We start from the raw sequence: 13,685 nt of genomic DNA, 5'->3' as shown, positions 1-13,685 counted from the left end.
ATATGGGTGATATTGCGAACCTATCCCTTGGATAGTAAACTAGTTGATAGAGCGAATTGGCTATGGGTGATACTGCGAACCTATCCTTTGGATAGTACAGAGCGAGTTGTGTATTGTTGATACCGCAGATCTATATATAAAATTCTTTCAATTAAACGTAGTAGATTGAGCTAAAAGATCTTAAGTGAGTTTTGGTAAACTGAAGTTTCTTGGCACCGCGGACCTATGGACACTCAACGGAGCAGTACTAGGGGGCAAACGGGAATTGTAATCATATGCCTCGAGACAAATAGATGAAAGAACAAAGTAATTAAAGCGATTCTCCCTTTTGTAGTATATTCACCCTTCTACTAAGAGATCGAGCGGGGCAATCTAATTGAGATGCTATTTTGAACTGGAGCAACGCGATAAATACTTTTCAGTGTAAAAAGACTATTTACATGAGTCAAGGGTGGCTAAAGGAGCTTGTTGAGTCTAGAATAGACATGCAAGGAGGGGAACTAAATCCCTATATCACTATTAGAGGCAAAATTCTTCACCAAGATATTCAAAAGCTTTCTTAAATGACCATATCGAGACAAAAGCCAATAGTGCCTGGGATACCAGAAAATACACTAGGGGCTGATATGCGGAACAAACAAAAATAAACAACAAGTCTTAAACCAGAAGAGGTGAAAGCGCCATAGTAGTAAGGTTACTCCCGCAGCTGGAGTATTGTCCACATCCGCGGGATTTGATTCTTCCTTGATGGTTTTTTCGGTAACATCAAGGGAATTGAATTAGCAGCAACTTCCTCTTGATTACCGGCCATAGGAGAATCCGGCTCAACTAAAAGAGTAAGTGGCTGATCTTCGGGGACAACATGGTGAATAGTTTCCAAGGAAGTTTCTCCCATAGAAATTTCGAGAATGGATTAGGTTCTGCCCAAACGAGCCACCTTTCGACCTTTCTTAATCTGCTCCACATATTCCAGGGCTTCACATTGATACGGAGTTTGGAAATTTCCCCTAGAAATCAGTGGTGGAGTTCCTTTTCTTTCTCAGCTCTCACCTTCACTTTCCCATGTTCTTCAGCAGATGCCTTGGGAGAAGCAGTGGGAACCGCAGACACAGTGGAACTGGGGGCATGGCAGTCCGCGGACCTGATATTCTTTTGGGGGTCATTTGAGGCACGAATATCATGCGCGTCATCATCAGAGGAATCACGATCGGGAAACAGTGTTGGAGCTGTGGGAAACTTAATGTGAATTTGGAGGATCCTTCCAGTCACTAATTGAAGGGAAGTTGGTGGTTAGAGAGCTATCGCGAGTAGTAGGAAAAAAGAGTGTGAGTGAGAAGAACGAGGCAGTCTAGCTTTCAAATGAGGAACTGGGGACCTATTTTCTTTTGACCTTCTTTATGGAAATCTTGGAGGACTTAGGGGGACAAGGGTTTAACCCGTGAACAATGATCGATATATGTTATACATTGGCTCAGGTATCAATGATGTCGCGTGGAATTGGTAATTTGAGATAAGTGTAATATTCAAACCACAATAAACCATAGCAGAGGAGTTTTTGGCACCGCGGACTTGTAGTCAGCATCCCCATGAGAGGACAACTGTTACAGTCTAGTTTGAGCCTAATGGGCTTCATAGGTCCGGAGGAATGAATGAGATGTTGATGATTTCAATTTAAGCAGTAGTAGAATAGTCGAATCTATATGCCAAAATGAAACAATTTTTATACACTAGTAGTAGTACTACTGGATTGGTGCGCAGACTATCATCCCAACACCAGCCTTGTTGGGCTCCATTGGCTATACCGCGCTGAATACTCTACAATCTGCATTTCAAATAACTACTGTGGAGTCGTCCATAACTCCATTGGCAGCTGATTCCGCCATGGTGTGAAGACTTACCTCAAAAGGTATTGGGGGGTATTGTATATAGGGATTAAAGTCCACTAATTTCCGTTGAAATACTTCTTCATTGCCTTGCGATGCGAGACTAGCTTTCTTAGAGATGATGATCATTAAGCAGTTCTTTTTGCGATATGGAGTCTCATCTAGAAAACATAAATGATAAGCTCATGTCCTCTAAAGGAAAATCATAAAGTCGATTAAGAGGAATAAAATCAAGCTTAGATTTCTCCGCACCACATCTGTTCCTACAGAGGACGAGTTCTTGGCACCGCGGACTTATAGTCTGCAGCTCTAAGAGGGGGCAACTGTTACGGTCTAGTTTGAACCTAATGAGCTTCATAGGTCCGGAGAACCTAATGGGCTTTGTAGGTGGGAGGAATGAATGGGCTATTAGGGCCGAAGTCCAAAGAGAGAGAGCATAAAAACCATAAAGCGGAGGATATTGAATAATTGGCTAGGTGGTGGATCTGTATGTGCCACGTAGTAGAGGACACGTGGGAGTAGCACAGTGGATGGATGAAAGCAAGATCAAGGGTTAAGCGTAGAGAGCGGAAGACCGAGTATAGCGGTGGATCTGTATGTGCCACGTAGTAGAGGACACGTGGGAGTAGCACAGTGGATAGATGAAAGCAAGATCAAGGGTTAAGCGTAGAGAGCGGAGGACCGAGTATAGCAGTGGATCTGTATGTGCCACGTAGTAGAGGACACGTGGGAATAGCACAGTGGATGGATGAAAGCAAGATCAAAGGTTAAGCGTAGAGAGCGGAGGACCGAGTATAAGAGAGAAGAGAAAAACCTAATAGAGGAGAAGGAAAAAACTGAGAGAGAGAGAGAAGTGCCAAGAAAAAGGAGAGGAAGAATTAGGTTAAGAAATTGGGTCATAACAATTCCTATATTAGTATTCACAGCAGCGGAAGCATAGTTGCATCACCTGGCATACAACTCCAAGCTGCAAAGAGGAGGAAGATAACAGATGAAGTGGAGGAAGAGGTTCTAGTCAGTAGTCATCCAACTGTCGGCGCTGACAACAAGGAGGCAGCTAAACATGAAATACAAGTGGATGCAGCATTAGGGTCTGTTGAGTCTCCAAGGACCCCTTTCCACTCGCCTTTGCCCATGTGGCCTTCGTTATTAGTATATATACACATAACTGCTAGTTTAGGAGGATCTTCCAAAGGTGGCGAGAGGAGGAGAGTTGCTGAAGAGTTCAAGGAGGCAGAGTGGTTCTGTACACCTACGCCGAGATTCCCAAAGGTGTTTCAGCCAGTTAACTTCATCCCCTGCTTCTAAGTTTATATCTTCACCCCAGTGCAAGCGACTTTGTGGATTCCATCTCTTCAGGCTGATTTGATTATATCGACCTCTTGGAAGTGATTAGGGAAAGGGGATTTGATTATTTTTTTAACTATGAAAGGCATTGACGTTCCATTTTATATTCGTCACTGCTCAATTGTACTAATTAATTCAAAAACTGAACAGATTCATTATTTGTCCTGTATATGTATTTTCACAGTAAATACCGAATTCAATGTAATTTTATCATGAATACATTCAGTTGGTCTTCTTTATTTGTTATATGACCTTCTGACTTCTGTTAACTACTGTTCTTGTTTTTCCATATTATTGTTTCAGGAAATTGGGTATACTTACACAAACGCAAATTTTTTAAGTTCAGAGGAAATAGCAAACTTTTTTTTTTGTTTTTCTTCTATAAAAATTGAAATTTGACATTTGTCTCAAATTTCAGGCTGAATTTTACAATTTTGACCTCTTTTATTAGTCCCAACTAAAAAAACCAACTACCAACAAAAAAAAAACTACGTACTAAATTAGTTACCAAAAGAGTAGTGGGTTAATCAAAATAACTAAAATTCATCCGAAATCTACAAAATTCCAATTAAAAGTGAGATGAATTTATGGAGAGACCAAAACAATGTGGAAAACATCAACTTTAAAAATAGAAAAAATGTATGTTGATTACAACTAATTTTAATACAGCTTTAACAATTTAAAATGTATATCTGATAATTTTGAATAACATGTTTAAGCTTGATGTAATTCAAATTGTGAAATTATGAAAGGACAAATGATTTTTTTTTATAAGACAATTGTATTATTTGATTGCAGTACATCTTGGAGCAATACACAAGCACCCTTGCCTGATGAGTGGTCTCGATTGACACACACACGTACAGCCTGTGCACATTAGATTTTTGTATTATTTATTTGTAGAAGAAATTGACAGTTATAAATAAAAAGGTAAAAAGGAGAAATAAGAAGTTTTAAAAACAGTTAATACACCCAAAAAGTGACGTGTTGCTAAAATTAGAGTAAAATCAAAAAATAATATTGGTCTTTCTCTAAACAAAAAACACACTAAAGAAAGTGTCTAAAGCCCAATTTCTAGATTATTGTTTACAATTACTGATGTTTTGTCTGATATTTAAACATTTCCATTTTATAGTGAGAGTTTTACAGTACTCCTTGCTTGATTAACTAGTCAGTAGTCATTACCTGAGAAGATTTTGGACACAGCCAGTCTATAACTGACTAAATTGAATAAAGGGCTATTTGTTTTTTTGGGTTAAGTTATGAGGGTCTTATAAGACCATGTGTTATAAGAGGGTCTTATAAGATGGTCTTATAAAGTGGTTTGTTTTTTATTTTAAGTTCCTCTTATAAGCACTTGTAAAAATAGAAAAAACAAATACATGACATCTTATAGATGGTTATTTGACAAATATAATTCTATTTTACATCACATTTAACTTGAATATATTAATTTGAAACAAACGTATAGTTTGATTTTCGGTTTCAAATCAATTTTGATAATTAGAATATCGATTTTAGGAAACTACCTTAATTGGCGGCGGCGGTGGTAGTGGTCTTAATAGCACGGTGATGGTGATAGTGGATGTGATGATATTAGTTTTAATAACATGGTGATGGTGGTGGTAGTAGAAGTTGTGGATCTCTTAATAGCACGATGGTGGTAGTGGTAGTGGAGGTGATGATATTGGTCTTAATAGTACGGTGGTGGTGGTAGTGGTGGTGGTAGTGGTGGTTTTAATAGCACAACGGTAGTGATGGTGGTGGCAGTGATAGTCTTAATAGTACGGTGGTAGTGGTGGTGGTGATGGTGGTGGTGGTAGTGGCTGCAGTGGTGGTGGTGGTAGCCGGTGGTGGCTAGGGTAATAAAGTTATTTAGAAAATAAGATAATGAAAAAGGAAGAAAAGAGAAATGAGGCTAGAAGTATATGGACGGGGGTGTTTGAGTCATTTTTCAAGTAATAAGACTTATAAAATTGAAGTAAATCAAATTTTGATACTTATAGAATTGGAGCTTCTTATAATACACTAGCCATGCAGCCCGACCTGTGGCCGGGCCTGTTATTCTTAAACCCATCATGTCTGGGCCTATATTTAAGGGAAGCACTTGGAAGTTTAACATATCCATATCCAATAAGTAATCCATATCCATATCTATTAACTAATACATATCCATATCTATTAAGTATTAACTAATACATATCCATGTCCATATCCAATAACTAATACATATCAATTAACTAATCCATTGTTTTTTAGAATTTGTTTTTTTTTATCCTATGCGTACATTTGAAATAATGAAATAATGCGTAGCTTTGTTTTTTGTTTTAGCATAACACATGAAAGGACAATTTTAATTTATATTAAATTAGAAAGCAGGCCAAATTCAGGGTTAGTTTGGTAAGAAGGCAAATAATTATTTTTCAAATAGGGACTATTTTAAAAACTTTGCTGATGTGGCTCATTATGAGCATCTTGGGAGAAACGGATATTAATATAGGTAGGATTTCTAGTAGAATGCCTCTTATAAGAGGCAAAAAACAAATTAAAAAAATGTCCAAAATCACTGGGCCATATCTTATAAGAGATTACAAGATCTCAAGGTATTATAAGAGGCAAAAACAAATGGCCCTAAGTGTTTTAGGGGAGTTTTATGTTATAACACTTCTACAATACATTAATTGTTTATGAACTGACAACTGACAGAAAAAACTGGCTCTCTAACTGATGAGAAGTAAATCAAAAGAATGTTGCTTGCATCTTTCCCAACTGGACCACAACATCAACATAGCCACACGAAATAGTGAACAGTGTTTGAAATTACACTTGGAACAACGTACCTTGAATTGTTTTTTTTTTTTTTTTTTTTTGGCTTTTATGAGGATCACTTGAGTGTGGCAGCAAAATAAACAAGATAGAAACCTGATAACAACTACAAGAAAGACAATAGCACATTCTAATAGCAAACCGGCCACACTTTACTTAGAAGCTGCACTCTCTGTAAACCGAACAAAGAAAACAGATTGATCTGGTTCCTTTGTAGTCTATCGAGCCAAGAGCAAACACTATACCAAAAAAAACTGTAGGCAAGGAAGCGGCTGTTTTCTTTTGGTGTCTTACTGTCTTCGGTAGTTGGGGTTTGTTATATTTAGGAGAATTGCTAATAGGGAATCCCAATTGTGCCTAACATACATGCCAACTTAGTTAAGAAAAATCGCCCTAGTTTGTCTATACGTAAAGTTGTCTAGAGATTCAAAAAAGGCACATGAGCAGTCCTAATCGGCATTTCAATTCCGAGCGGGTCTAGACTGTAATTGAAACTGGACCACAACATCAAAATTACACTTAGCTTGTAATTTTGATGTATTGTTACAATTTACACTTGGCTAAATCTACCCTTAGCTTGAACCGTTTTTTTTTACGCTGTGAATTTTTGGGCCACTCATGCCAGGGGTGCGTGTGTATTGGACGGCTGAAGTACTGAATCCAACAAATTACCGGATAAAGCCACAAGACTGAAGACCAGCTCTTTACACTTAGCTTGAACCGTTTTTTTTTTTTTGCTTTAGGTTATCAAGATCACTCAAAACTTTATTGAGAAGCTCCACTCCTTGTAAATCGAACAAAGAAAATAGACATGATTCTTTTCGCATTTGTTTCCAGTGTAATTTATCAAACCAAGAACAAATACAAAAAGAATCCTGTAGGACAAGGTAGTTTCCTATAAGGAAAAAGCCAAAGAAGTGCATCAGCCTGTCTCATATTAGCATACATGAAGTCCTGAAACTCCCTTTGAACTGACAAACATCCTAAACCAGAAAGAAAAGAAAATGAAGCCTCGGTGCTGACAATTGCTAAGATTACGAGCTACAAACACGCATTTTCTTCAATAGAGAAAGCTACTTATCATATTCCAATTTTGAAGGCCTCTGTTTGCCTCGTGGTACTTTTATTGTGTTATTATCACAATCATTGTTGTTTCAAGAAACTCCTATATTCTAGGTGGGGACACTAGCTTCCACAAGTTCTTCTAAATAAGGTCAAAAGATAAGCAGACCAAATTCTAGAAAACGAGAAAGCAAACCAGTGACAGCGTACAGGAAAGTAACACATCCACAAAGAATTGTTTCCATGAAAAGAGCAAACTAATAAGGTTAAGAAAATGGTTTTTCGACTTTCTCTTAGAGTTGTTCATGTTGCAATTGTTATTCAATGAAGAATGCACTACGTGGATATTAGGACAAATGCAGTACTAGCATTTACCTCAGAATGCAACCAACATCAATGTAAATGTTTGGATACAGTTCTGAATGCATTATTTTCAAAATCACTCGATATTGATATGATTCAACAGAGCTCTGACAATTTAATGAAAACAGTAATCTAAAATATGTAGACAAAAGCCAGCAGACAATTTAGAGTTCCAACATTCAACAAACAGAGCATGCATGGTTGTGAATGTCTAACAATGGAGTATAGGAAAGCCATGAAATAAACAGCACATGATTATTTCTGCATAAAACCTACTTCAATAGATATCTCTACAGAACATGCCTACTGAATGTATAATGATTCCATATAGTTAAGCCATGAAACAACAGCATATCTGGAAAGATGAATGGGAAGGATGGAGCTTAAGAAAAAATAATGTTAAGCTGATGCTCCAATCCCTCATAACTGTCACGACATTTCCAATCAATGTAGGTCAGATTGTCAGAAGTAACAACATAGGTAGGATGCCAAAATAAAATGCTCAGAGAGATAGAAAAGAAGAACCTGAAGAGACATTCTAAACTAAACATTTAGCTCAACATAGATTGAATGACAAAAGAAGACTCACATTGTCAACCGAACTAGCTAGATAAGATAGAAGTAATATTAACAGATATACATAGTGTATTCAATCAAATGAATCAACAAATGTAGAAGAAAACTGAAAGTCAGAACATTCTATCAGTGTGCCCGAATGAACATAGAAGCAAATTAACCAACAAACTTAAACCAAAAGTGCGAACAAGGTTATTACTAAAAGATATATAAAAAGGAGCCTAGGGTAATAAAAAGAATTGAATTGAATATTTCATCTGTATCATTTACAAAAAGAATGAATATACCATCAAAATTTTAAACACGAATAAGCGAAAAGATACCTGTTCCTGATAAAAAGCATGAATGGGCGTTCTTCCAGTCAAATACTATACCTCTTTGTCTTGTCACAAATATTCCCAACTTCCCAATGTAAATATCAAATAAGTTTGGCGGAAATAGGCCAAAACCCCGATATACCTTTCTCTACATGAACAACAATAATACAACCTGTCACTATCATGGTAGTAGAACTAGCAATACTAAATCTTTGTAACTCCTATCATCACTTCTTTTCTTCTTAAAACTCCATGCTATTTCAAAACAATGTAGAATCGTCGAATTGTTTGCAGATGCACATAAACAGGTCTTTGTCCCCAACTCAAACTGCCAAGAATGAGGTAAACCTTGTTACTTCTGTGGGAGTTGCAATTGCAAACTCCCCTGTGTCTTCTATGTCGTCTGAAGTATTGTCCACTGCTACAAAGGGGTGAAGCAGTAACATCTCAGCTGTCCACCTAAACTCACTATTCCTCACAAAACATCTCTTCAAAAAATCTTGTCCCTCTTTCGACATCCCAATAGGAATTTTAGGCGATTCCAATCCCGACCCAATCCTATAAAGCAGACTATCAACATCCTCACCCGGTCTACGACACAATGCAGGTTTCCCACTTACCATCTCCGCCACAACACATCCAAGAGCCCAAATATCCGCGGCAGGCTCTTGTTTATAATGCGTAATAGCCTCTGGCGACATATACTGCGGAGTACCTATTAAACAAGCATTCTCTTTCCACCCTTCCTTCCAACTCCTCTCCAACCTCTTAGCACATCCAAAATCTCCTATCTTCGCATCGAAACACAAACCCCTATTCCTCTTCCTCTTTTTATTATTCAAACAAGGTACTAATAAAATATTCTGAGGTTTTATATCAAGATGAACATACCCATTCTCATGAATATAATTTAGTCCACGTAGAATCGACTTCGTGTAACGCCTAATCTCCAATTCAGACAACGCCGCATTGTTCGAATTCTTGACAACTTCTGCTAAGGTTCCTCCAGAAGCATATTCTAATAAAAGATTATAAACCATATCACCATTCTTCTCATCCGTAAATTCTTCGCCGTAGCAACGTAGAATGTACGGGCATTGTTCAAGTTCTCTAAGTATCTCTCTTTCTTTCTGTAATGTACACGAGTCAGATATCTCTGCAGACTTCACAGCCATTACAGAAGGAAAGAAACTAGTATTAGTATTAGTAGTACTAGTACTAGTTCTTGTTTTTTTTCTTGTTCTTGATTTTGCCAAAGAAACAGTACTGTAACTACCTTTACCAATGGTTTTAACTCTTACCCAAGTTTTCCCACCTTCCATTGTTCAAGTAAAGATTAAAAGAATGGATATTTTGATGAATTTGAGGATATGGGATTTTGAAGAAGAGAATATTGAGGTTTTCTTTGTGTCAAGAATGCAATTTTGGGGTTTTTCTTTTGCTTTGGCGTGAAACTTCCAATTATAGAAAGTTTTTTTTTTTCTTTTTGGTTTCGAAAACTAACGGTAAATTTAATATTGTTTTTATTTTTTTACATTATTATTAATAGGTTTTCCCGGGCTGCTGGTATTCTGGGTCCAAGTTGGCAACTGGTTTTCTTGGCAAGTGGGTTTTAATATTTTAGGTGGCTGGAACCTTGTTGTTTCCAAACAAATTTGTGAATATACCAGGCTTGAGTGCTTGACACACGGTAAAGCTGATTTGCAATTCGAGGTACCTTGAGTATGGCACAGTGTATTACTTTGTTGACGTGGTCGCTAGACTGATTTTGTATCTAGAGTCTTAGAGAAGTCCTAATTTTAGTTTTAGGAAACTAGTAATTGCGCTTGCGTGTGTGCCTTTTGTATGCCATTAATTGCATACTTTGTGCGAGGAGGGAATCCTACTGTTTGATATCTGTTATGCTTGTCAACCAGTCCTATAATACAAATAAACATCAAGATGTGCGGCCAACCCCTAGTGAGAAGAAGTGTGTGTTCGAGTCTACTAGCGTCGTTGTGTGTGGATGTGTCGACCTGCAGAATCTGAATTGCTGTAGGATGTTGTGGTGCCATAACTCATGGTACACCTAAAAATTTCAAAGATGATATTTCCAGGGTTATTACATTAAGATCAAAGAATTTACTAGTGTCATAGTGTGAATGTGTAATACAGTTTTATCCTCGATCTACGTGTCTTTCTGGGCAAATGCTAAGAAGCAGTCCTTTGAAGAGTTTCCTCGGACTAAAATGACCTGTCGTACCTGTTTTGATCAACTCTTAGTAGAGATATCTGTTTGGGTCAAGAGACTTTGCCAATGGGGAGTATGGCTGGCCTCTTAGCAAGAAGAAGGGAGGAGGGAGAGATTGACAGGAGATCAAGATGGATCAAAGACAGCTATGAAGGGGAAAAAGACGAATAATTAAGGAGGAAACAGATATGAACTGTGGCATGTGGCTTCAGCTTAACTAAATTCTTAATGCATCCCTCCATTAGCTATCTTAGTTTTCTTACTTCAAATTCAAAGAAAATGTGGAGACCAAGTACAACTTAACATTCAGTGAATGTCATTCACAAAAGAAAAAAAAACGCAAATCAGATAACTATACTAGAAAGGCCAGTAGTTTATTCTTTCTCCCTTTTTTTTTATCCTGAACTTATAAATGTATCTCGAAAATCAGAACTGAATTTACGAACGAGACCACACTCTTCAACTCATCCAACTGGGATTAAAAAAAAAAATACTAGCCACAACTTAACAGGAATTTCACGATAGCTAACTAGCTAAGTATGGCTTTAAGACATTATGACGACTCATATGGAAGTATAAGAACCAACAATAACTAAACACATTCTTCTTGGTAGAGCATGAGCTTAAGATGGTCTGAGACACGAATTTTACCTGATAAATACTATCATTCCAGCATTTGATGTTAAATTTCTTCATCCCACCATTTTAACAACCATGGGGATAAATTCAAGTAACAACATGACTTTACATTTTCCTTAAACTCACCAGCATACGTATAGTCCTAAAGTTGCTCAGTCTAATCTTCAACTACAAGAAAGTTTTGCCATCTCAAGAGATACAGAATTACCGGGATCTCTGCCTCTGTACCTCTGCAGCCTCATTTTACAGCACATCCTTTTGAGAATAAACACTGCAATGAACTCATCAAAAGCGGGATTGCAGCAGGAACCTGAAATGTATCATGATTTCCACAATCTACAACCTCAAAAATATTAGTTCAAGGTGAATGGAAATACAATACAATCAAACTGTTTGATTTACTTGATGGATTACGTTAAAGAATAATTGGATTACCACTCTGGACAAAATGACTATCTACTAATTGCACTGGAGATCTGTAAACAGTTAGTCTGATTGTGGAGTATGTAATTAAAGCTGTCAAGGGATGTTATTGAAAATGAAATTTAGATGTCTCAATTCCAACATTATAAAGAGAATGAAATCTAGTCACTTTGCCACTTTCAGTGACTGCTGAATTTATTTCCGTCTAGAGCAACCCTACATAGTGGTATTCCATAAAATGGTGTGAATGGGTGGGAGTGTTCTGAATATATTTCAGAATCTTATATCATGGAGTGGGCACATCAACATCCTAATCTTATTAAGATGCATAAAGGAAATTCCAAATAGTTGTAACACACTGAACAACTTTGTTTCCACTGTGAACACTGCAGACACTCTTGGGACTTGGCCAATGGATAGTATTCTGAAAGTATTAAGCTCCCCTCAAACACTTCAGTTATCTATGATGATGACTAGTAAATCAAGCAGGGGTACTACAACACTACTCACTATAAACTGAAAAGTTTATTAACTGAATAAGGAAAAGTTTTAAAAATATCGATCAGACAACACATCCATAATTTTAAATATAAAGAACAATATGGAAAAACAAGTAGTTAGCAACAAAAAGGTCCTGTAATAAAAATAACAGAGGACCAATTGATTGTATTAATGTTAAAATTACAATGAATTGTTGAATTAGTACAATTGAGCATTGACGTATTTAAAAAGAACGTTTACATGCCTTCCTTGACAAAGAAAAAAAAATCATATCATCTCCTCAATTTCTACTGTCTTCCACTCATATCATATCATCTCATCTCCTTGGATACTCAACATTCCACAATGTTGATTCCTATTTCCTTTGTTCTTTAAGCACCTCCTTGTTGTTGTCAGAGACAGGGAATGGATGACTACTGACTAGCACCTCCTTGTTGTAGTCACCAGCAACGAGTCACGAATGGATGACTGAGTAACTTATCAACACTCCACCGTAACGCCACGTCTTTCACTAAACACTTCTTCAAAAAATCTTGCGCTTCACTTGAAAGATAGCTTGGTATTGACGGCAGTTCATCACTATAACCAATACGCTGCAAGAGACTATTTACTGGAGTGTGGCAATCAGAATTCCACGGTTTTTGTCCAGTTAGCATCTCTAGAACAACAAGTCCAAAAGCCCATATATCAGAAGGAGGCTCATACTCATTATAACGAATTGATTCTGGCGCCATATAAATTGGAGTTCCCCTTATGCTAATTCTGCCATCCTCGTTCTTATTCTCAACCTTCTTCCCAACCCTCTTCGCGAGACCAAAATCGGCAATCTTTGGCACAACGTTAACCCTAGCAGAATCTGATGGAGTAGGGACAAGCAGGATGTTGTCAGGTTTTATGTCGCAATGCACATAGTTCTTCTGGTGAACATACTTAATCCCTTCAAGTATCCCCTTACTATAACGATTAACTTCAAATTCATGTAAGCCAATACGATAATTACCATATTGCTGTCGGATTCGATCACCTAAGGATCCAAACGGCCCATACTCAAGAAACACATTAAAATATGCCTTCCCGTTCTCGATAGTAACATCATCGCCAAAAAAGCCAAGTATATATGGACAGGAGCCTTGAAGATGATAGTATATGTCACTCTCTCGCTCAAGAGAACGCGCCTTTGTGAGTACAACTGACTTCACAGCCATTACAGGTGGCATGAAACTTGTTTGGTTTGGATTGGTGGTCGCCATGTAAACGCTGGCAAAACCACCACTCCCCAGTTTCTTTCCCCTCGTCCATTCTAATTCTTCCATCTCTCAAAACTTTTTTCTCACCCTGATCGTGAATCCTATCCCCAAATTTCTATATACCAACTGAACTACCTTCTCCTTGCGCTCCAAGTTAACGTTTTTTTGTTTTGTGTTGGTGACTATAAATAAAAGAATTATGTGCGTCTCCGTTTCCTATTTGAACTTGTAATGGCCACTTGAAATTTCGATTTTGGTCAATATTGCGAGA

General features: G+C 37.5%; 2 pseudogenes across 1 annotated transcript; both read right to left on the bottom strand.

Annotated features, from left to right (window-relative positions):
• Positions 1-8,284: 8,284 nt before the first annotated feature.
• LOC147476724 (mitogen-activated protein kinase kinase kinase 20 pseudogene) lies at positions 8,285-9,885 on the bottom strand (annotated as a pseudogene). The gene has a single exon (XR_015208771.1). The product of XR_015208771.1 is annotated as a mitogen-activated protein kinase kinase kinase 20 pseudogene (transcript).
• A 2,722-nt stretch (positions 9,886-12,607) lies between these two features.
• Positions 12,608-13,480, bottom strand: LOC147476723 (mitogen-activated protein kinase kinase kinase 20 pseudogene; annotated as a pseudogene).
• Between the last annotated feature and the right edge of the window lie 205 nt (positions 13,481-13,685).

The sequence above is a fragment of the Coptis chinensis genome, chromosome 9 (assembly GCF_015680905.1).
Source record: "Coptis chinensis isolate HL-2020 chromosome 9, ASM1568090v1, whole genome shotgun sequence".
Taxonomy (NCBI): Eukaryota; Viridiplantae; Streptophyta; class Magnoliopsida; order Ranunculales; family Ranunculaceae; genus Coptis; species Coptis chinensis.
Note: the sequence above shows the minus strand (reverse complement) of the source record. Positions and strands in the feature narration are given on the sequence as shown.